General features: G+C 37.0%; 1 protein-coding gene and 1 pseudogene across 3 annotated transcripts in view; one reads left to right on the forward strand and one right to left on the reverse strand.

Moving 5' to 3' along the window:
- Positions 1 to 21,521, reverse strand: part of KAZN (kazrin, periplakin interacting protein) — a 1,232,668-nt gene that overhangs the window by 912,804 nt on the left and 298,343 nt on the right. The window lies entirely within an intron of this gene.
- On the forward strand, positions 10,930 to 11,084 carry LOC126007985 (uncharacterized; annotated as a pseudogene).

Genomic DNA, 21,521 nt, shown 5'->3' on the forward strand with positions numbered 1-21,521 from the left:
AAATCCAACAAAACAATTATAGAGGAACTGTAAACCAAACCATTTTAAGAGATCTCACATGCAATCAATTATTTGCATGCTCACCAGCCAGTGTAAGGGTAGAGACTTCAAAGGATCAGGGTTTTTGGAACTGACATAGACTTTATAAATCCTGTGTATATATGCTCTCTTTGTTAACAAAAAGATTTGAGCCCACTAAACTATAAGAACAAAGAAAAGGCATCTGATTCTTGTGTGTGACTTAGGAGAAGTCTGGGTAGAGAGGCAGCAGTCTCTAGAAAGGTATCATCTGCTTCTCTCTCTCAACCTTGGGCAGGGGATGGGTGTCGTGGGGGTGGGTAGGAATTGTGGGCCTGGCTCTGAGGAGGAAAGAGAAGTCAGCCTTAGATCTCACCCAGGCCTTTCAGGTCCATTGCTTTCCCTTACAGAAAAGAACTTCAGGAGGAGACAAGCAGTGAAGTAAAACCAGGATTTGTTAGAAGGTACTAAGGAGGGGAGGGAGAGAATAAGAAAGGAAAAATTTAACTAGTTCAAGAGAAAGTGCAGGCTTCTACAAACATGGAGAGTCCCAAGTACACAAGCCAGCATAAAAGTAGGTAAGTACACATCTCAAGAAGGTAGATGCTGGTGACGTGTGCATGAGGGTACCATGTGCATGGGTTCAGGGAGCACATATGTGCACCTCTTTTGTTCAAAGCCCACATGGGGCTTTCTACTTAAGAGGCTGTTGCTAAAGTGGTTGCTAAGGGGAGGTGTTGGAATCAGTTGATGGTCTTGTTTCTTGACTGTGCTTCCCTGGTCTTCATTCCTTCTGAAGCTTCTTCCAAAGAGGGAATCCATTCTTTTCTGGATCTGTTCTGGCCCCATTTAAATCATTTAATCAGTCATTTTCAAGAATAGCTGGTTTTATTACTTTTAAGAATTCATTGCCATGGGGAGGGAACCCTTCCCTGCCTTCCTCATATTCAAATATTAACCCAGGATCTGAGAACAACTGCTAGATACCTCAAAGTACGATTTTTTCCTCCCCTATCTCCCATTATATGAATCCATATGAATATGAATATTCTACTATGGAATTCATACAAACATTCCTTTTCCCCACAGTCATTGAAAAATAGTGTATATAGTCTCAATCTCCATGGCAGGTTACCTATATTAGACTTGCAACAGGTATTTTTTTTGTATCCATTCGGTACCTTTCTATTACCACTTTTCTATTCTAGTTTGTGGAAAAATACAAGTTCATTTCTGGTAAGATTTACACATTTCTAGGTTCTGGGGGTGGGTACATAGTCCAGAATTGGCCAATTCATCCATTTTATCACCTTTGCACCAGAGGCTGGTTCAGAAGAGTACATGTATTCCAAACAAGGTGAGTACAACCTAATCCCAGGACTATTGTTAAATATGGTTAACTGTTAACTACTATTTCTGTTGGAAATTTTTAAACTGGCCAAAATGTGGAAAAGGTGGTAGTCTTTGATGTTGTCATTTAAGAAAGCCCAGCCTAAGATAAGATCAACTGAATCCCAGAGACAAATATTGCTGACAGAGAGGAAAAGAGATTATTGACCAGGTTCTTACATCATTAGCATTCAGCCACTGACTTCTCAATTAAGTGAGTCAGTAAATACTCTTCTTTCAATTTGCCCATTTGGGTTAAGGTTTTGTCATTTGTAATCAAGAAATCCTGATTACTGTAAAGAAGTCTGTACTTTTTTCACTGCAATACTTATTTATGTGATAATTACTTTAATGTTTGCCTCCCTTGATGAAAAATTAAAATTTATTTTAAGTTTTGAATTTTCCTCTCATTGAGAAAATATAAATTCCTTATGAATCCTTTGTCTTAGAGAGAGAGTTGACCAACATCAAAGAGAAAATGAGGCATCTTGTGATTGGTTGTTTTTCTTTTATTTATTTATTTTTGTTTTCGTTTCTGAGCTATCCTCAGGAGTTAATCCTGGCTCTTAATTCAGGAATTACTCCTGGAAGTTCTTAGGAGTCCATATGAAATTCTGAGAACCTAGTGCAGGGCAGTCACACGCAAGATAATTATCTTACTAATTACACTCTCCAGGCCCCATAGTGGAATTTCTAAGGTGATTCATAAGAGGCATTCTGCTCATGATCTTGGAACATGTGCTATGGGAGAAGCTAGCTGCTATATAAGAATTTCTGATTATTTACAAGCTATCATACTTCAGGGAAAACCACACACATAGACCACATGAAGAAATAAACACACCTAATCAACCTGCACTCTCCCATTCATCCAGTCAGCTTTGATTCCAGATGGCTGAGTGAAGAAACCACCTTGACCAACCCAATCACTGAAGATATGATGTAGAAACAAGCAAAAGATCTACCTACATGACACATCTAAGGTCTATGACTTTAGTCCTCTGTCTCCCAGTCACCCACAGGGAATCACAGTCACTCTGGTGCAGAAAAGAACCTCTCCATTGTACAATCCCCAAATTTTTCGCAATTTTTTTTAGCACTTTAAACATAGAAAGTATATGTTTGTACACTTAGTTTGGGGATAGTTTGCTAGGCAGTGCCAGATTATTATAAATGATAAATACATTATAAATTCCAACAGTGCTTTATCACTCCATCAATATCTCTAGCTCTAAACATAGTATTATCAGATAGTATTATTTGAATAAGTATTTTATCCACCATTTTATCATCAGGTGTTATGCAGCCTCTCCCGCAATCAGTGTATAAAATATCAACCAAATAATTGTTACTAAAATGTCTGATGGATTAAAGAATGAAGAACCATGTGTATATGCCTTCTTACCTAACTGGATAGAAGTATTGAGTCATAAAGAACAAGTTTCTTTGGTCGGTGGTTCTGAATGTAAAATGTTGTTCAATTTATTTTGTTCCACAATTGAAGTAACATGTAGTTCTAAAGCAGGCTTATTTATATAAAATGCTCATTTGAATTTCACTGTGCACTGATGAGTATTTATTTGGTTTTCAAATAAGTATGGCACATTCATGAGTTGGCAGAAGAAAAGGAATAGTTTCAACATTTTGTGTCATTAGCAAAAATAGAAGATGCACATAAAATTTCTTAATGCTTTCAGAATAAAAGTAACTGCTAACCATACTCTGTCTATGTTTTTATAGATCAGATTATGTATAGAATATGAAATAGTAATAATAATATAACCCTAAGCACTCATTTTATGCATAAGAATCCAGATGTCACTGAGATGGGCTATTGTAGGTTTTTATAGAAAAATATACCAAATGAATCATATCATGATGTATAGCCTTCCCACAAGAAGCTCCAAAGAGTTTATGATCTTGTCACTTATATGGACCATAGATATGAACTAATGATCAAATTTATCCCTACATGTAAAACAACCTTTGCTTTCCCTGTATCTCAAATTCTGTAATGTATTTTGCATTAAAATGCTCACAAGTTTCCAGTTCTTGCTTTAATATGGTCTCATTAAATAAATGAAGCCTAAATAATTCAGGTATTTCCCCCAGTTGTTATAATAAAATTCATTCTGTAAGTCAATAGTTGATGCTGGAGGCGAGGATGTGGAGAAATTGAAATCCTTGTGCATTGTTGGTGGTATTATAAAATGGTGCTGCCACTGTAGAAAAGGGTTTGGCAGCTTCTCAATCAGTTAAATATAGAATTTTCATATAAACCAGCAGTTCTATTCTTGACTAGTTAACAAAAATAATTGAAAACAGGTGTTTAAGGAAACAATCGTACATGATGCTTATAGCAGCACTCTTCACATTAGCCAAAGATGAAAACGACCCAAATATATGTCAACTGATAAATAGGTAATCAAAATATAGGAATTCATGCAATAAAATACTATGAGACCACACAGGAATGAAATACTGATAACATGGGAGAAACCCCAAACATTATGCCAAGCAAGAAGCCCAGCCAGGAAAAGCTACATATTATAAAGTTCCATTATTTTCTTATTTGTTTATTTATTTATTTTTATTTGGGGCCATGCCCAGTGATGCTTAGGGGTTACTCCTGCCTGTGTGCTCAGAAATTGCTCCTGGCTTGGGGGACTATATGGACGCCAAGGTATCAAACTGCGGTCTATCCTGGGTCAGCCGTGTGCAAGGTAAAGCCTTACCACTGCACCACAGCTCCAGCCCCAAGTTTCATTATTAAAAATGCAATGTTCTGAATGGACAAATCCACACAAAAGAAAAGCAGATTATATCATCATAGATTAGTCACTAGTAATGACTAAGGCAAGTAGGGGGAAATGACTGCTTTATGGTAGAAGGTTTTCTTTCAATGCTATGAGAATATTCTGGTAAGAGAGAGAAAGTGATGTCTTTGCAAATCCCACATTATGTACCAAATTCCACAGTATGTACATTTTACTCTGGTTAAAATGTCACATTTTAAATCATGTCTATTTTACCACAAATTTATAATAAAAATTAGATAAATAATTCGAGACCCTAATCTTAAAATAATAATTATGTGGGAACATTTTCTGAGTCAACAAGGGAATGATCCTTGGCATGTAAAGATGGCTATTTTGCTCTTTATTTAAACATCGTGGTTATAATTTTTTTCATGATTAGTTTCAGTCTTACGATGTATGCTGCCTTTCATCCCTGTACATTTCCTACGTTGGTGAATGCCCCCAGTTTACATTCTTCCCCTCACCCCTCACCTGCCTGCCTCTGGGGTAATCATTTTTAGTCATTTTTTATTCTCTGTCTCTCTCTCACCCTTTTTCATTATTATGGTGATATCTTCTCTATCCTAACTGAACTGCTCCACTACTTGTGGCAAGTTTTCTACCATAGATTAGTCTTCCTGGCCCTCTTCAATACTATCTCTCGATGTTATTACTATACAATCTTATTTTTATATCACTCAAGTGAGTGATTATTCTATGTCTATCCCTCTCTTTTATTGCACATTTGCATTTTATTTTTAATAATATCTTTATTTGGGGCCAGAGAGATGGCATGGAGGTAAGGCGTGTGCCTTGCATGCAGAAGGATGGTGGTTCGAATCCCGGCATCCCATATGGTTCCCCAGGCCTGCCAGGAGTGATTTCTGAGCAGAGAGCCAGGAGTAACCTCTGAGCACTGCTGGGTGTGACCCAAAAACCAAACCCTCCCAAATTTTTTTATTTAAGCACCATGATTACAAACATGATTATAGTTGTATTTTAGTCATCAAAAGAACAACCCCTCCACCAGAGTAACATTCCCAGGCTCCATCATAGAAGCAATGTAATGACCAAGACCACCAACTACAGAAGATGGATTAAAATGACACCAAAGAAGCAGAACTGCTAGAACCACAAAGGAAGACTTCATAATAAGCTCCATTCCTTGAGCTGTACAGACACCAAGATCTCTAGATGCAGAGGTTCGATTTTACCATCCATGACAAAGCAGAAGTCTTCTATTCACCAAAAAAGCACCCAGGGGAGAGTAAATGATCATGCAAGGAGTCTATAGTTAATCCCATGACAGTATACTTCAGGGGTGGAGAAACCCTGTATCTCCTAGGCCAAGGGAATTCCCTCTATAATATCCCCAATAGTTACTGTGACTATGCAGGGAGAAAAAGAAAAAAAAAAGCACAAAATAATCATTTTCCACATATAAATTTATTGATTGATCAATTTTTATTGACATCTTTATTTTGGTGTAGATATGGAAGTTGATGTCTCCAATTTTATTTTATTTTCTCTTTCTCTTTCTTTTTGTACTTTGGCATGGTTTGATTTCAGAACTGAGACTATTATGTGGTGCTTGTCTTTATTGCTGTAGTACTCACTGGATATTTAATTTGATATTTAATTTCTGTATTGATGTGGTGTTTCAATTACCTTTTTCATGTCCTCACTCAAACTGAGGCTGAAAGCCTCTAGAAGGACTCTGCCATTTTCAGCTTATTTGATTTATTTTATTTTTGTTTTATTTTATTTTTCTATTTTTTCTTATTTTTTACTCCATCCTATTGCTTTTTTTTCCTTCAAACAAAACCACATAACTCGAACTATTGAGCTCCACCTCTCAAAGAGAGGGGGAAACAAGGGAGGGTACCAGGACCAAACAGATATATGATCACTAATAGTAAGCGAGACAAAGAGGGGACCACCTACTCTAGCAGCCCAGGGGGTGATGGTGGGGGATATGGTTGCAGGAAGTGAACGGGGATGGGGGAGGACAAATTTGGTGATGGGTATTCCCCTGATTTAATGTTAATATGTACCTAAAATACTACAGTGAAAGATATGTAAGCCAATATGATCAAAATAAAAATAAAAAAATGAGATATTAGGCACTACTTAAGGTAAAGAGTCAACTAGATAACCCCAAAAGAACTAAACTAACCAGACAACTCTGTGGAATCCTATAATTCCTCTGTACCATTCTTGACAAGTTAATGCAAAATCCAATTTTTCTATAAACCCCCACGAAATGAGCCATACTTAACAATCCTATATTCAATTCCTCCCACATGAGAAAGTTTTCAATCTACTTTCCAATAAACTTTTGTATTAAAAAAAAAGAGCACCCCTCCACCAGTGTAACATTCCCATCACCAATGTCTCCCAACTTCCTCCTCCCCCCTCCTGCCTGTATTATAGACAGGCATTCAACTTCTCTCACTCATTAACATTGTCATGATAGTTGTTAGTGCAGTATGTCTGTAACTTCATTCAAACCTTTAAAGATAAACTACTGTTAATCCATTTCAGTCTCTTCCAGGAAGAAATTGAAGAAATAGAAACACTCCCATATATCTATAATGAAACTAACATCTCCCTGATAACAAAATTAGACAGAGACACTACATATTGAGAATTACAATTCTGACATTCTTGATGAACACAGATGAAAAGATCCTGAACAAAATACTAGCAAATAGAATCTAAAAACTCAGCATGATCCTACCATGATCAAGTACAATTCATGCCAAAGATGGTGTAATATATGGAAGTAAAACAATATAATATACAAATAAAAAACAAACGTCATGTGATCATATTAATAGATGCACAAAAAGGATTGGATAAAGTCCAAAACCAATTCATGATTAAAAAACTCTCAATAACAACTTGAAATGTTTCTTTCCTTATCTGACATGGTCAGAAAAGAGAAAAATATCAGCTACAGATTCAAGGGATGAGGAGACAATGTAGAGGATGTCTGAGCACTGAGGCAGAAGATTGAGAATGTCCAGTACAGACTACTGGTCATTGGTCATTTCTCATTGGTCACTGGTTGTGATGATTCAATTTTGTTTACAGACAAATCCATGGGAACCCCAAGATTCTACCAGATGGTGGTTGGTTTGGTGGGAGAATGATGTCATAGTAAGCGGTTTAGAGGTAGGGGCTAGCCAATGGAAGTTAAATTCTCAATGAAATGACCAGGTAGGGTAGAGAGACAAACCAAATGAAGCAGGCTGAGAGCTAGGGTGATGTAATTGTACAAAACCAATGTTAACAGTCCTATTTTCCTTCAGCTATTCTGTTAGGAAAATCCTTCTATTAAATAAATGAGCTTACATATGTTTATTAATTAAATAAACTGTCAATAATTACTTATACAATTACTCAACTTAATAAACAAAACTCAATAAAATGGGAAATGAAGGAACTTGTCTCAATTTAGTCAAAGTCATCTACACAATCAATTGCAAACATACTCAATAGGGAACAACTAAAAACCTTTTCTCTAAGGGAACAAGACAAGTTTGTCCCTTCTCACCACTTCTATTTAATAAAGTTCTAGAAGTACTTGCCATAGCAATTAGGCAAGACAAATGTATCAAGAGCCTCCAGATAGAAAAGGAAAAAAATCAAGATTTATTTGCAGAGGACTTGACACTATATTAGAAAATTCTAAAGACTACAAAAATGCTTCTAGAAACAATACACCTAAAGTGCCTATAAAAGTAATTATAACATTAATACTCAAAAAATTATGACTTTTCAATATACAAATGATGAAAGAGAAGAAAAAGATATTTAAAAAACGATTCCATTCACAAGTGTGCCTTGGAAAAATCAAGTAACTCAGACTCAACTAAGCTAAAAAAGTGAAAGGACTATAAAAGAAAAATATAAAACACTGCTTCAAGAAATAAAAGAGAACACAAGGATATGGAAATATATACCTTGCTCATGGATTGAGAGGAATAACATTATTAAAGTGCAATTCCAAGTAAGAATATTCATGAACATTTTCAAAGAAATAGATTTAACACTCCTATAACTCATAGGAAATACTAAAAGTCCATAAATAGTTAAAACAATCCTTGGGAAAAAGAAGAAGGAAGGAGTCACTTTCACCAGCTTTAAACTGTACTGTAAAGCAGTCATCATTAAAAGAGCATACTACTTAAATGAATTTCAGAAATGCTTGATCCACTTCTTTGAAAAATGTCATGGGTATCTTTAGAAAGATAGCATTAAATCTGTACAAAGCTTTGGGAAGTATTGTCATTTTAATGATATTAATCCTGCCAATCCAAGAGCAGAGTATGGATTTCCATTTTCGTGTGTCTTCTTTTATTTCTTGTAGCAGGGTTTTATAGTTTTCTTTGTATAGGTCCTTCACATACTTAGTCAAGTAGACTCCAAGGTATTTGAGTTTATGTGAGACTAATGTGAACGGGGTTGTTTTTTTAATATCCATTTCTTCCCTATCATTATTGGTATATAAAAATGCCATTGATTTTTGTGTGTTAATTTTATAGCCTGCTACGTTGCTATATGCATCTATTGTTTCTAAAAGTTTTTTGATATAATCTTTAGGGTTTTCTAAGTATAGTATCATGTCATCTGTGAACAGTGAGAGCTTGACTTCTTCCTTTCCTATCTGGATTACCTTGATATATTTTTCTTGCCTAATCGCTATAGCAAGTACTTCCAGTACTATGTTAAATATTAGTGGTAAGAGGGGGCAACCTTGTCTTGTGCCGGAGTTTAGAGAGAAAGCTTTCAGTTTCTCTCCATTGATGATAATATTTGCCATTGGCTTGTGATAAATGGCCTTGACTAGATTGAAAAAGGTTCCTTTCATTACCATCTTGCTGAGAGTTTTTATCAAGAATGGGTGTTGAACCTTATCGAATCCTTTCTCTGCGTCTATTGATATGATCATGTGATTTTAATTTTTCTTCTTGTTTATATTGTGTATTATGTTGATGGATTTATGAATGTTAAACCATCCTTGCATTCCTGGGATGAAACCTACTTGATCATAGTGAATGATTTTCTTGATAAGGCATTGAATTCTATTTGCCAGATTTTTATTGAGGATCTATATCTATATCAATCAAGCACTTCTGAAATTCATTTGGAACAATAAACAATCACGAATAGCTAAAGCAATACTTGGGAAAAGAAATCTGGGAGGTATTACTTACCCTAACTTTAAACTGTAATACAAAGCAATAGTTATTAAACAGCATGGTATTGGAAAAAGACAGACCCTCAGATAAGTGGAACAGGCTTGAGTACTCAGAGTAAACAGAGAATGTTCCCCAGATATACCGTCACCTAATTTTGATAAAGGTGCAAGAAATTCTAAATGGAACAGGGAAGGCCTCTTCAATAAGTGTTGTTGGCACAACTGGCTAGCCACTTGTAAAAACGCGAATTTAGACCTCCAGTTAACATCATGTACAAAGGTAAAACCCAAATGGATTAAACACCTAGATATCAGACCTGAAACCATAAAGTATATAGAACAACATGTAGGTTAAACACTCAATGACATTGAGACTAAAGGTATCTTTAAAGAGGAAACTGTACTCTCCAAACAAGTGAAAGCATAAATAAATAATTGGGACTATATTAAGCTGAGAAGCTTCTGCACCTCAAAGGAAATAGTGCCCAGAATACAAGAACCACCCACTGAGTGGGAGAAACTATTCACCAAATACCCATCAGATAAGGGGTTAATATCCAAAATATACAAGGCACTGACAGAACTTTACAAGAAAAGAAATCTAACCCCATCAAAAAATGGGGAGAAGAAATGAACAGACACTTTGACAAAAAAAGAAATAGAAATGGCTAAAAGGCACATGAAAAAATGCTCCACATCACTAATCATCAGGGAGATGCAAATCAAAACAACTGTGAGGTACCATCTCATGCCACAGAGATTGGCACACATCAGGAAAAATAAGAACAAGCAGTTCTGGCAGGGATGTGGAGAGAAAGGAACTCTTATTCATTGCTGGTGGGAATGCTGTCTGGTCCAACCTTTGTGGAAAGTGATATGGAGATTTCTCCAAAATCTGGAAGTTGAGTTCCCATACAATCCAGCTATACCACTCCTAGGGACATATCCTAGTAACACAAAAATACAATACAAAAGTCCCTTTCTCACACCTATATTCATAGCAGTGTTATTTATAATAGCCAGACTCTGGAAACAGCCCAGATGCCCCTCAATAGATGAATGGTTAAAGAAACTATGGTACATATACACAATGGAATTTAATGCAGTCATCAGAAGAGATGAAGTCATGAAATTTTCCTATACATGGGTGTATATGGAATCTATTATGCTGAGTGAAATAAGTCAGAGGGAGAGAGATAAACACAGAATGGTCTCCCTCATTTATGGGTTTTGAGAAAAATGAAAAACATTTGTGTAATGATTCTCAGAGACAAAATAGAGGAGGACTGGAGGGTCCAGCTCCTGACATGAAGCTCACCACAGGGATCGTTTACTGTAGTCACAGAAATAATTACACTGCCTACTATCTTAACAAAATGTGACTGAATGAGGGAAGTAGAAAGCCTGTCTACAATACAGGCCAGTGTGGTGTGGGGAGGAAGGACACTTGGGATATTGGTCATGGGAATGTTGCACTGTGAAGGATATATATATTAAAAATAAAAAAAGAAAAGATAAGACCTCCCAATTCTTACCACAGGCTGTGTTCTTTACACTGACTGTATAGAAAGAGGAGGTACAGTAAATGCACATATACACCTCATATACCATACACCATATACACCTCAACACAGGTCCTTTGCTTGGTCTGTATTGTGAATTGGGGGACAAAAAAAAAATAAAAGAGCATACTACTTAAATAGACAGATCCTCAGATCAATGGAATAGGCTTGAATATTCTGAGATGAACCTGCAGGTATATGATCAATTAATCTTTGATAAATGAGAAGGAAATACAAAGTGTAACAAGTTCTTTAACAAGTTGTGTTGGGAAAACTGGTCAAATACATGCAAAAAGGTTGATTCAGACCTCTATTTTATGTGGTGAACAAAAGTAAAATCAAAATGGTATAAAGACCTTGCTATCAGGCTGAAACCATTAAGTATATAGAAAAAATGTAGGCAGAACACTACATGACATTGAAGCTAAAGGCATCTTCAAGAAAGAAACATCAAGGGCTGAAATGATGGTGCAGCAGTAGGATATTTGCCTTGCATGCTGCTGACCCAGGACCTCAGTCCCCCAAGCCAGGAGTAACCTCTAAGCGTCACCAGGAGTGGGAAAGAAAGAAGAAAAAAAGAAAGAAAGAAAGAAAGAAAGAAAGAAAGAAAGAAAGAAAGAAAGAAAGAAAGAAAGAAAGAAAGAAAGAAAGAAAGAAAGAAAGAAAGAAAGAAAGAAAGAAAGAAAGAAAGAAAGAAAGAAGAAAGAAAGAAAGAGAGAGAGAGAGAGAGAGAAAGAAAGAAAAAAGAGAGAAAGAGAAAGAAAAGAGAGAGAGAGAGAAAGAAGAAAGAAAGAGAGAGAGAAAGAAAGAAAGAAAGAAAGAAGAAAGAAAGAAAGAAAGAAAGAAAGAAAGAAAGAAAGAAAGAAAGAAAGAAGAAAGAAAGAAAGAAAGAAAGAAAGAAAAAAAGAAAGAAAGAAGAAAGAAAGAAGAAAGAGAAAGAAAGAAGAAAGAGAAAGAAAAAAGAAAGAAAGAAAGAAAGGGAGAAAGAAAGAAGAAAGAGTAAAAGAAAGGGAGAAAGAGGGGCCGGGAAGCTGGCACTAGAGGTAAGGTTCTGTCTTGCAAGCGCTAGCATAGAACATATCCCCTGGTGTCTCATATGGTCCCCCCAAACTAGGAGCGATTTCTGAGCGCATAGCCAGGAATAACCCCTGAGTGTCAAATGGGTGTGGCCCAAAAAAACAAAAAAAAAAAGAAAGAAAGGTAAAAGAGAAAGGAGAAAAAGAAAGAAAGAAAGGAAAAGGAAAGAAAGAAAAGACAAGAAAGAAAGAAACAAACACCACTGTCCAATCTAGTGTAAGCAAAGACAAACAAATGAGACTACATTAAACTGAGAACCTTCTGAACCTAAAAGGAATTGGTAACAGTAACTAGGATATAAAGACTACCCAGAGAATGGGAGAAACCCAGTACCCATCTGATAAGGGGTTAATATCAATGAAGAAGAATATTGACCCTACAACTGAGGTCTCTGTTATGGCAAAATGAGAACAGAATGCTCTAAGATCCTTTGGTACTAATATGAATGATGTTATAATTATTTAAAGATGGATAACAAAATAGTTAAACCTTTGAACCAAGAATAATTTATCCAAATAAATGTGCAAAAGATTCAAGAGTTTGATAGTTGTCTGGTTGTTGATGTGAGGAACAGATTTAGTATAAATTACAAGTAAAAATTAAAAGGCCAAGTAAAACATGTGCATTTGGATAAAATGTGTATAATGGGGGAGTTCAGGTAATTTCAGGTCCCATCTCAAATATCCAGAGCTCAACTCTTACCTCCGTCTGTTACTAGCAGTGCAACTTAGAAATATAACTTCCCTTTTCTGGGCACTTTTCATATCTGGTACATAGAGATAAAAGTATGTTTATTCCCAGTAATGATGTTAAATCTAATTAAGTACTTGGTATAGTACCTGGTTTAGTATTCATTGACTCTAGTCAACTCGTATTATATGGTTAATACAAGTCTTTTGCTTAATTCCCAGAAATCTTTAGCAGAGTCTAGACTTGACCTGACCCTCATGACATTGTTATAGTGGAAAAATCAAGACAAGTACTATGGGAGCAATGGAGACTTCCTGAGAATCAACTCCTGTCAATTTATTATCAGAGCACATGTGTTTTCTTAGCTCTTCATGACACCTTTGCTTTCCTCTCCCAGTCAATGAGACCTAGCCCAAATGGGCCAGTGGTCTCAAAGGCAGGTGTGAGGGAAGGGAGAAAGAGAGAGAGAAAGACAGACACAAAGGCAAAGGATTTGAATGGTATAGAGATATTCTAGTGTATAAGCCTGGATATAAAAAAGGCAGCTAGAAAAGTAGAGAGAAGAGCTAATGAAATGGCAGGAACTCACAGAACAGCTCATGGCCTACTATCTTTTTTGACTATTATTTCAGTTAATCTCAAAACCAATCTGCCTCCTGCCCTAAACATCATGATATATAGCTCCCTATCGGTTCTCTGTGTGTATACATGTAGAGAACAAAAGTTAGAGGAGGAATAGGAAATAAAAGACAGCAGGTGGGTGAGTAGGTTTGGGTCGCTGTGTCAACCCAGTTAGCCAGTGATTGTCGACTTTCATCCTCCCAGTGCACTAAGGACTGAGTACATTCCCCCCAGCTGGTGACCAGAAAAGAATGAGTCCCTTGCGAATGGGCATACACACTTTATTCCATTCCAAGAATGCTTATAGGGAGCTAAAGAAACTGGGATACATGTAGGGTAGCAAGGCCTTGAACATAGCACAAGGATAGCTTAAGGAATTAAGGTGCCAGGGAAAAGATAAACAAATATTTGGAACTTAGAGCTATTCAGTAGGCATTAAAAGTGGCTTTTAATCTCCCTTAACCCAGAGCTCTCTGCTTAAGGGGGAAGGCTGGCCTGGAGTCAAGCCTGATAGTGACTACTAAAATATTGGTAGATGGTACCCCTCTTAATGTTGTCCTTCCCAAATTATGGCTGTGTCTCAGAAGCTTTTGTCCCAAGGAGAATCTCCAGAGCAGTTGCTTTATGTGGTCCCCTAAAAGAATTTGTTCTATGGGGTTCTGTCTTTCAGGTGGTTTTGGAATAGCATTACAAAAGGATCCAATAGGCCATAATCAGAGCTTCTTGGGTGCTACTCCTGGCTCTGTGCTCAAGAGTCACTCCTGGCAGTGCAGGGGATAGAACTAGGGTCATCTGCATACAAATAAGTACATTATTTACTTTACTATCTCTCAAGCCCTTTCCCTCTCCTCAGTTTTGACTAAACATAGACCACTTTAATGGTGTTTTTTTTTTGCAATATAATATACATTTCTCATGATAACTTCAGATATAGTAGTTTTTTTGGTAATTATTTGGTGGTTTATTTGATTGGCGAGTGGCCTCCTGTAATTATGAGGACTTACTTGTATGAAACTCTGTCAAACCAGTAAGACTACATAAATGTATCCATCATCTTTAGGCAACCTGGACATGTTTTTCCCAAATAACCTTGCCAAATAATTTTTGTGTGACAAGGTCCAATTCACGCATGTTGACCTCAATGACAGTATCTTTGGTGATAGCACTCAAAGTAGTAGCACATAGTGGAAATAAGGGATTCTTCTTTACACCATGTATTGGCAGACAGAAAGTGGCTTTCAGTTTAGGATGTGTTACATAAACTTTCTTAAAATGTAAATCCAGGGCCCGGAGAGATAGCACAGCGGCGTTTGCCTTGCAAGCAGCCAATCCAGGACCAAAGGTGGTTGGTTCGAATCCCGGTGTCCCATATGGTCCCCTGTGCCTGCCAGGAGCCATTTCTGAGCAGACAGCCAGGAGTAACCCCTGAGCACCGCTGGGTGTGGCCGAAAAACCAAAAAAAAAAAAAAAAGTAATCCATTGTCCTCAGGAATCTCATATTTAGATGGTTTTCACATAAAGTCATCTCTATCCAAGCAGTATTCAATAACCATTTTCCATGCTTTCTTCTTCCTCTTTCTTGTTTGAATAACTTTTAATATTTCTATTTCTTCCTGGATACTAACTTAGGGCAGAGGAACTTCCTATTTTTTTCTTTCTTGGTGTTTTTGTTTAGTAATATTGGAAACTATTTTAGCTTTTGAAGTTGCTCTCTGTCGAGCAGATACTCAGGATACTGCTCCTTGTGAAGTGTTTTTTTGTTTTTTTTTTTTGTTTTTTTTTATCATTTCTTAGTTTGGCATTTCTCTTTTCTGCATCTTAAGTCTTTTTCTCAACATGGCTCTGATACTAGAACTTAACCATTAGGCCAAGTTTAGTTTTTACTTTCTTTGAACATTAGTGAGCCTCTTGACCTTCTTTCTTTTTCCTTTATTCATGGTACTGCAAACAATATCCATAGGCAATGTGTAATTGCCTATTTTCATTTCAATATTTTCTTTTTTTGTTGTTTTTTTTTTGTTTTTCGGGCCACACCCGTTTGATGCTCAGGGGTTACTCCTGGCTAAGCACTCAGAAATTGCCCCTGGCTTGTGGGGGGGGGGCATATGGGACGCCTGGAGATCGAACCGTGGTCCTTCCTTGGCTAGTGCTTGCAAGGCAGACACCTTACATCTAGCGCCACCTCGCCGGCCCCTCATTTCAATATTTTCATTTTGTGGCATGGTGATGGCTTAAGGATTGCTTGATACTACAGCCCATACATCTAGAAGCTCTGGGCGTTCTGCTTTCAGTGACATTCTCTCTTTTTTTTTTAAGTTAATGAGTTTGTTTCTGTACCAAGAAAACCCTGCTTAGGATAAATGCCATACTGAGCTTTTTTGTACTACTTAAATCAATTATTTTTCAAATATTCCAGTCTGCACAATAACAGTTATGCTATTTTTTAATTTGGTATTTCCCATCACCTGAAACACCATCACCACCAATAATGATAGTTGCTAGTTAGATTAGCTAGTTTGGGGGCCAGGACCTTCATTTGACTCTATGTTCAAAGATTCTGGCAAGGCTCATGGAATCATTTGCGGTGCCAAGAATTGAATCTGAGGGCCCGGAGAGATAGCATAATGGCGTTTGCCTTGCAAGCAGCCGATCCAGGACCAAAGGTGGTTGGTTCGAATCCCGGTGTCCCATATGGTCCCCCGTGCCTGCCAGGAGCTATTTCTGAGCAGACAGCCAGGAGTAACCCCTGAGCACTGCCGGGTGTGACCCAAAAACCAAAAAAAAAAAGAATTGAACCTGAGACACTATGTGCAAGGCAAGCACCCTAACTACTGCTCTAGTTATTGCTCTAGTTCCCATAGTTGCTATTTATTTTACAAATGGCATTTAAGCACTTCACTCCGAACTTGGTATTATTCTTATTCTTCTTACAACTCACACTCTATGTACCATTGACTTCATTTTCTATCAAAGAATCTGAGGCTCAGTAGTATGTACAACTTGGCCATCACCTCAAAAGCAACACAGTCACATGACCTAAATCTATTGAAGGTTCTGTGGCCTCTGGTTCTTTCTTCAGATTGGCTACCTCTAACTAGATGGAGAATTGCAACATTCTATGACTACAAAATAATCTATGAAGCACAGACCCTAAGGTCTTTTGTATTCCAGTAACACAGTCTTGGAGATATAGTATTGTTTCTATTACAATAATAAAAGTCTTGCCTTGCCTACCAACCCCACCCATTTTCTTCAGATTCAGCACATAAGACTACTTCTATTGGAATCAGGCCCTAAGCATTCTCATGCAAGCACACAGCAGAGGAGTATTAATTTGCACAAAGGTAACAGGTGCTTTCACTTTCAGTGACTCCCTCTAAGGATCTACTAGAAGCACAAAAACTCTGTCAGGCAGCCAGTCACACCTAGGCAGACTCTGTGCACTGTTCTCCTTATTTTCTCTTTATGTGCAGACTCCCAATAATACCAAGGAAAACTCCAACTTCATTGAAATTGCTAGGGAATACATAACAATAATCTACCCTGTGGGAAATGAATTAAGACAAAACAGCATAATCAGGAAACTTGCTTAGGTATAACACAAAGATTTTTCTTATGATGGTCATTGTCCAGGTAAGGACTCCAGTGAGAAAATTAACTCTGGCCAGAGGAGAAGGAAGTGGAATCAAGGACATGTTAACCTTCTGGTGACAGAAGATTGACTATCCTAACTGTAGTCCTGATGGAATGTGCTCTCCATTGGCAGGGAGCTAACTTTTTACACCCCTGGAACCAATTAATTACCTGAAATAAAGCCACAAGGCCATCCACCTTTAACGGGTCAGTGAAGTTCATTGCTGAAAGGCTTCCTAAGCTTTGCTAAGACTTTCATGACCTGATTCCAGCCTGGATCTTTACCTTGACCTCTGTTCTTTTGACTTCCTTATTTCTCCAAATTCCATTTTCCTGATACCTGGATTCTACCTTTATATTTTCTGTAAGAGGTCAGCTTTAGTGTTTTTTTTTTATTTTATTTTTATTTTAGACTGCCATTGCCCCATGCTGAGATGGAAAATGGCTTTCTGATCCTCCCAGTGCCCTTTGGTGGTTGAAGGGGAGCTATTTTTCTATAATATGACAAACATAAATTATAGGACATAGTGCAAAAGTCACATGAAATTTTGACACAAAACACGGAATTTCAAATAAGTTTCCAGCATTTGGGACTTTGAGGTTCCCAGGACTCCCCTTTAGTCATATTTTGACAAGACATTTTAAGTATCCTGGATAAAGCCCAGGGACATATACAAAGTCAGGGTGCAAAGAAATCCAGTTAAATCCCAGGCACTATTGAGACCCTCAAGCACCACCTGTGCAGCTCTGGATACCTAAGTACTACTGAGGTACCCTAGAGAGCTCAAGCACTCAACACCTAAAAAGCTCTGTATCCTTGGGCCTTAGTGTTGGACCATCTGGTCTCATTGAATGAGTATATCCTGGAGTGGCCATGTCCTCTGAGCACCAGAACAACCTAAAAAATGTCCTCAGTTCAAGGAATAGATCTCCTGTTTCACATAGTAGGATATAGTCTCAGTTCTTTACAGAACTTATTCTCACTAGATTGTTCATAAAATAATTGTCTTGTGTCAAAATTAAAGAACCTTAAAAAGTGAATGTTTTCCAGTGTGGAAAGCACAAACAAATCAAATCTAAGTATAAAAGTAAATAACTAATTTTAATAATAAAAATATGTGTGATTAGCATGTTAATTATACCTAAATCAGTATTGCCAAAAATGCTAAAGATCACTCAGAACAGTGAACTCTGTTGCAATTCGAATATAGTATAAATTTATGAGATACTTTATTATAACGAGAATTCTGATTTACTCATAGTAACATAATAATAGTACCAATTTCCCACCATAATTAAAATAGCAATTCTTGTTTACTGAGTACAAGCTATACCCATGGTCCATATTTAGGAGTATGTTATGTGATATTATAATTCTTATAAAATCCAGCATTAATGACCAGCATTTACAGATGAGGAACTTGAGGACAGAAACAACTTGTGAAGGTCATGTAGGATATATAAGACAGAAATGATATTTGAGAGGCCAGAATGATAGCACAGTGGCTGACCCAGGACCGAACTCAGCTCAATCCCCAGCATCCCATATGGTCTCCCAAGCAAGGAGCGATTTCTGAGCACATAGCTAAGAGTAACCCTAAGTATCACTAGGTGTGGCCCCCCCCAAAAAAAACAAATATAAAAGAAATGGTATTTGAACCATATTTGTCCAATTCTGAAGATCTGGAGTACCACATAAGAAGAGCAACCAAATAAACTTTTTTTAATTAAAAGCTGTAACTTTTATTTTATTCAAGCTTAGTATTTTTACTTTAGATGTCAAGAATCCTCTTTCAGGTATGACTCACATCCCACACTGATGTCAGTTTTTTTGTACCATTGTGAGAGTGTCTGTTAGGTTCTGGAAGGTGCTGGGAGGTAGTAGAAGATCTTGCTAGACATTTTCGCAATTCTGCTCATCACAACACTGACTGTTTACATGGCCTACTTTTCCCTTAGGATGGTAAACTGTGAACTATCTCATCAAACTTAAGATACCTGGGGAAGAATTTGTGTTAGCCCAGCACTGAGAAAAATAAAAAGAACCACTCCATGCCTGAGGGAGGAATGACAGAGGTTTCTTTCCTCTTCATGAGGAATGCCAAGAGACACCCTAAGTATCTTTCTTTGCTTTGGGGGGCAGCGAAATCTCAACATCTGACATGTAGGGGCTGTGAATATTTTATTATGCAAGGCCTGTTGCTGCATGGTGAAGCTCAAGGACACAAGCTGCATACAAATGCCATTGAGAAAGTCCCAGAGACCTGAGTAAGCCATGGACAGGAGGCTTCCTGCCAACAGACCTTGCAAGGTGAAGAGCACAGATAAAGGGGAATGAGCTGCATGTTAATCAGACCCCCTGAATTCTGGTTTGAATAGGATGGTACAGTGATGGGGTAGACTTCAGGTAGGCTCTGAGCCAGGGATGAAGAAACTAAAAATCTTACTGTCTTGAGGGTGAAACTGACTTGCTCAGCCTTATCTGACAAAGGACAAAACAAGGAGATGGGCATATGTTGGGAAACTTTAACATCTGGTGTCCCCAAGTAGAGGTAAGTTTTCAAACCCAAAGCTAGCCCTGGGCTGTCAGAAATTTGTAAAACTAGTTATGTAATTAGAAATGTGCTGTTCGTTTTGAGTTATAAACTAATTATGTAGTTAGAAAGGTGTAGCTCTTGGTCCTATGTATTCATTAGCATTTTTAAAGTGTACCCATATCCCTCATGACAGAATCCTCCCCTTGAACCTGGTGGTATTCAGGGTTTACTCCTTCCTGGTTTTATGCTCAGGGATCATCCCTGGTGGGGCTTGGAAGGAAGTATATGAGGTATGGGAGATGGACCCTGAGTTCTAGTCACTTACAAGTGACTTGCCTGCTGTCATATCTCTTCGGCCCCAAGATATAAAATGTTAAAAATGAAAAAAGTATGTTCCTTTAATTATTTTAACCAGTTAATGCTATATGTAATTAACATACAATTCTGTTACAATTGAATCATTTCATGAAAAGATTGGCATCAGAGAAGAAAGAACCCTTTTCCCTGTTGTCATTTTATTAAATCTCAAAAATGAATATGCCCCAAAGGGAACTATTCCCAGGTGCAATCCCTCTTTTTTAATGTTAGAGGAAATTCCTGAACTGGAACACAAGCTGAAGCAGAGAAAAAAATCTTACTCTATCTAGGCAGATCTGACAACCTGCTTCATGTACTTTGAGCCCTCTCTCCACAATGCAGCCTCAATAGGCAAACCTAGCCAGGAAGCAGACATTTCTACTTTTATGAATAAAACTTTCATAGTTATTAAGTTACAACACAGCACAGAGTCCTGAACTAAATTTCAAAGTCTTCAAGAACCAAATATAGCGGCAAGAACTTTGAAATCTCTGAAGTGGTCATGCTAATTGCTCTTCTATGTTCTATGGGTATAAGATTGGGGTGACAATAATCAAATAAGTTTGTACAGACTAAGGAAAACAACAGTTAATAGGATTTCCCCGCTCCAAATGGAAGGTGCAACTCAAAGATTTCAGCTCTTGGGAAAAAATTACAACTGTAAACAAAAAGAAATCTAGAACTTTGCACAAGTCCTAAAAATTGCTGTTAATTCTTTACTAGTAATAAAGGTTTATTCAAGAAAATATTTTCTTTTTAATGCCTCATCTATTCTGTTTAACTGCCTTTGATATTTTAATGTTTTATTTTATTTTAATGGTTGATAATTTAATGTTTTAAATGAATTTTGGTTTACAATATTCTCATTCTAATATCCTACTATTTTAAAACTTCGGAAGAAGAAATCTTGGGCACAAGAATTACTCCTGGCTGTGCTTAAGGAACTATATGCAGTACCAGGGATTGAATCGATCTCTGTCATATACCCGTATACTATTTTTCTGGACCCCCCAAAAAGTCAGACTTTGAAATATCAAGCTATGATTCTATTTGCCAACTACAAGTTTTGAGCAAATTAACAAGTCTCTGTACTTAGCTAGATATGACAAAGATATATTCTTCCTTCAGGGAACTTGCAAGGTAATGAGGTAAATAATTCCAAGTGTAAGGAGTTTTTTTTTAAATCATAATGATCCAGGAATAGAAACATGCCCAAAAGACAGAAACAAAGCATCCTATGGACGCAGGCAGATCATTTGTATTACTTGCCAACCTATAATTATGCAGCTGGTCCTTCCCAAAGTGCCAAGAAACCCCAAATGAGCATGATGGTCCCTAACATGTATTCCTTTTAAAAGTGGTTCTTTAATAGAACTATTTCAAACTTTTAGTTATAAATAGTTAAAAATCCACTAGTTTACTTCTTTACCCTTGTAACATCCACTTCTATACCCAAAGAAAAGAATAAAGGAAAAGTTTTAGTTTAGAGATAAATTATTGCTAAAACAAAAGAAAATTAGGAAAAGATTATTTGTGCATTTTATTAATCCTATTTATAAAATATAATTATTATCTTTAAATTACAATCTAAAAATAAGTGCAGGAAATAAATAGTGGGCTGGAGCGATAGTAT

Source organism: Suncus etruscus, chromosome 4 (assembly GCF_024139225.1).
Source record: "Suncus etruscus isolate mSunEtr1 chromosome 4, mSunEtr1.pri.cur, whole genome shotgun sequence".
Lineage (NCBI taxonomy): Eukaryota > Metazoa > Chordata > Mammalia > Eulipotyphla > Soricidae > Suncus > Suncus etruscus.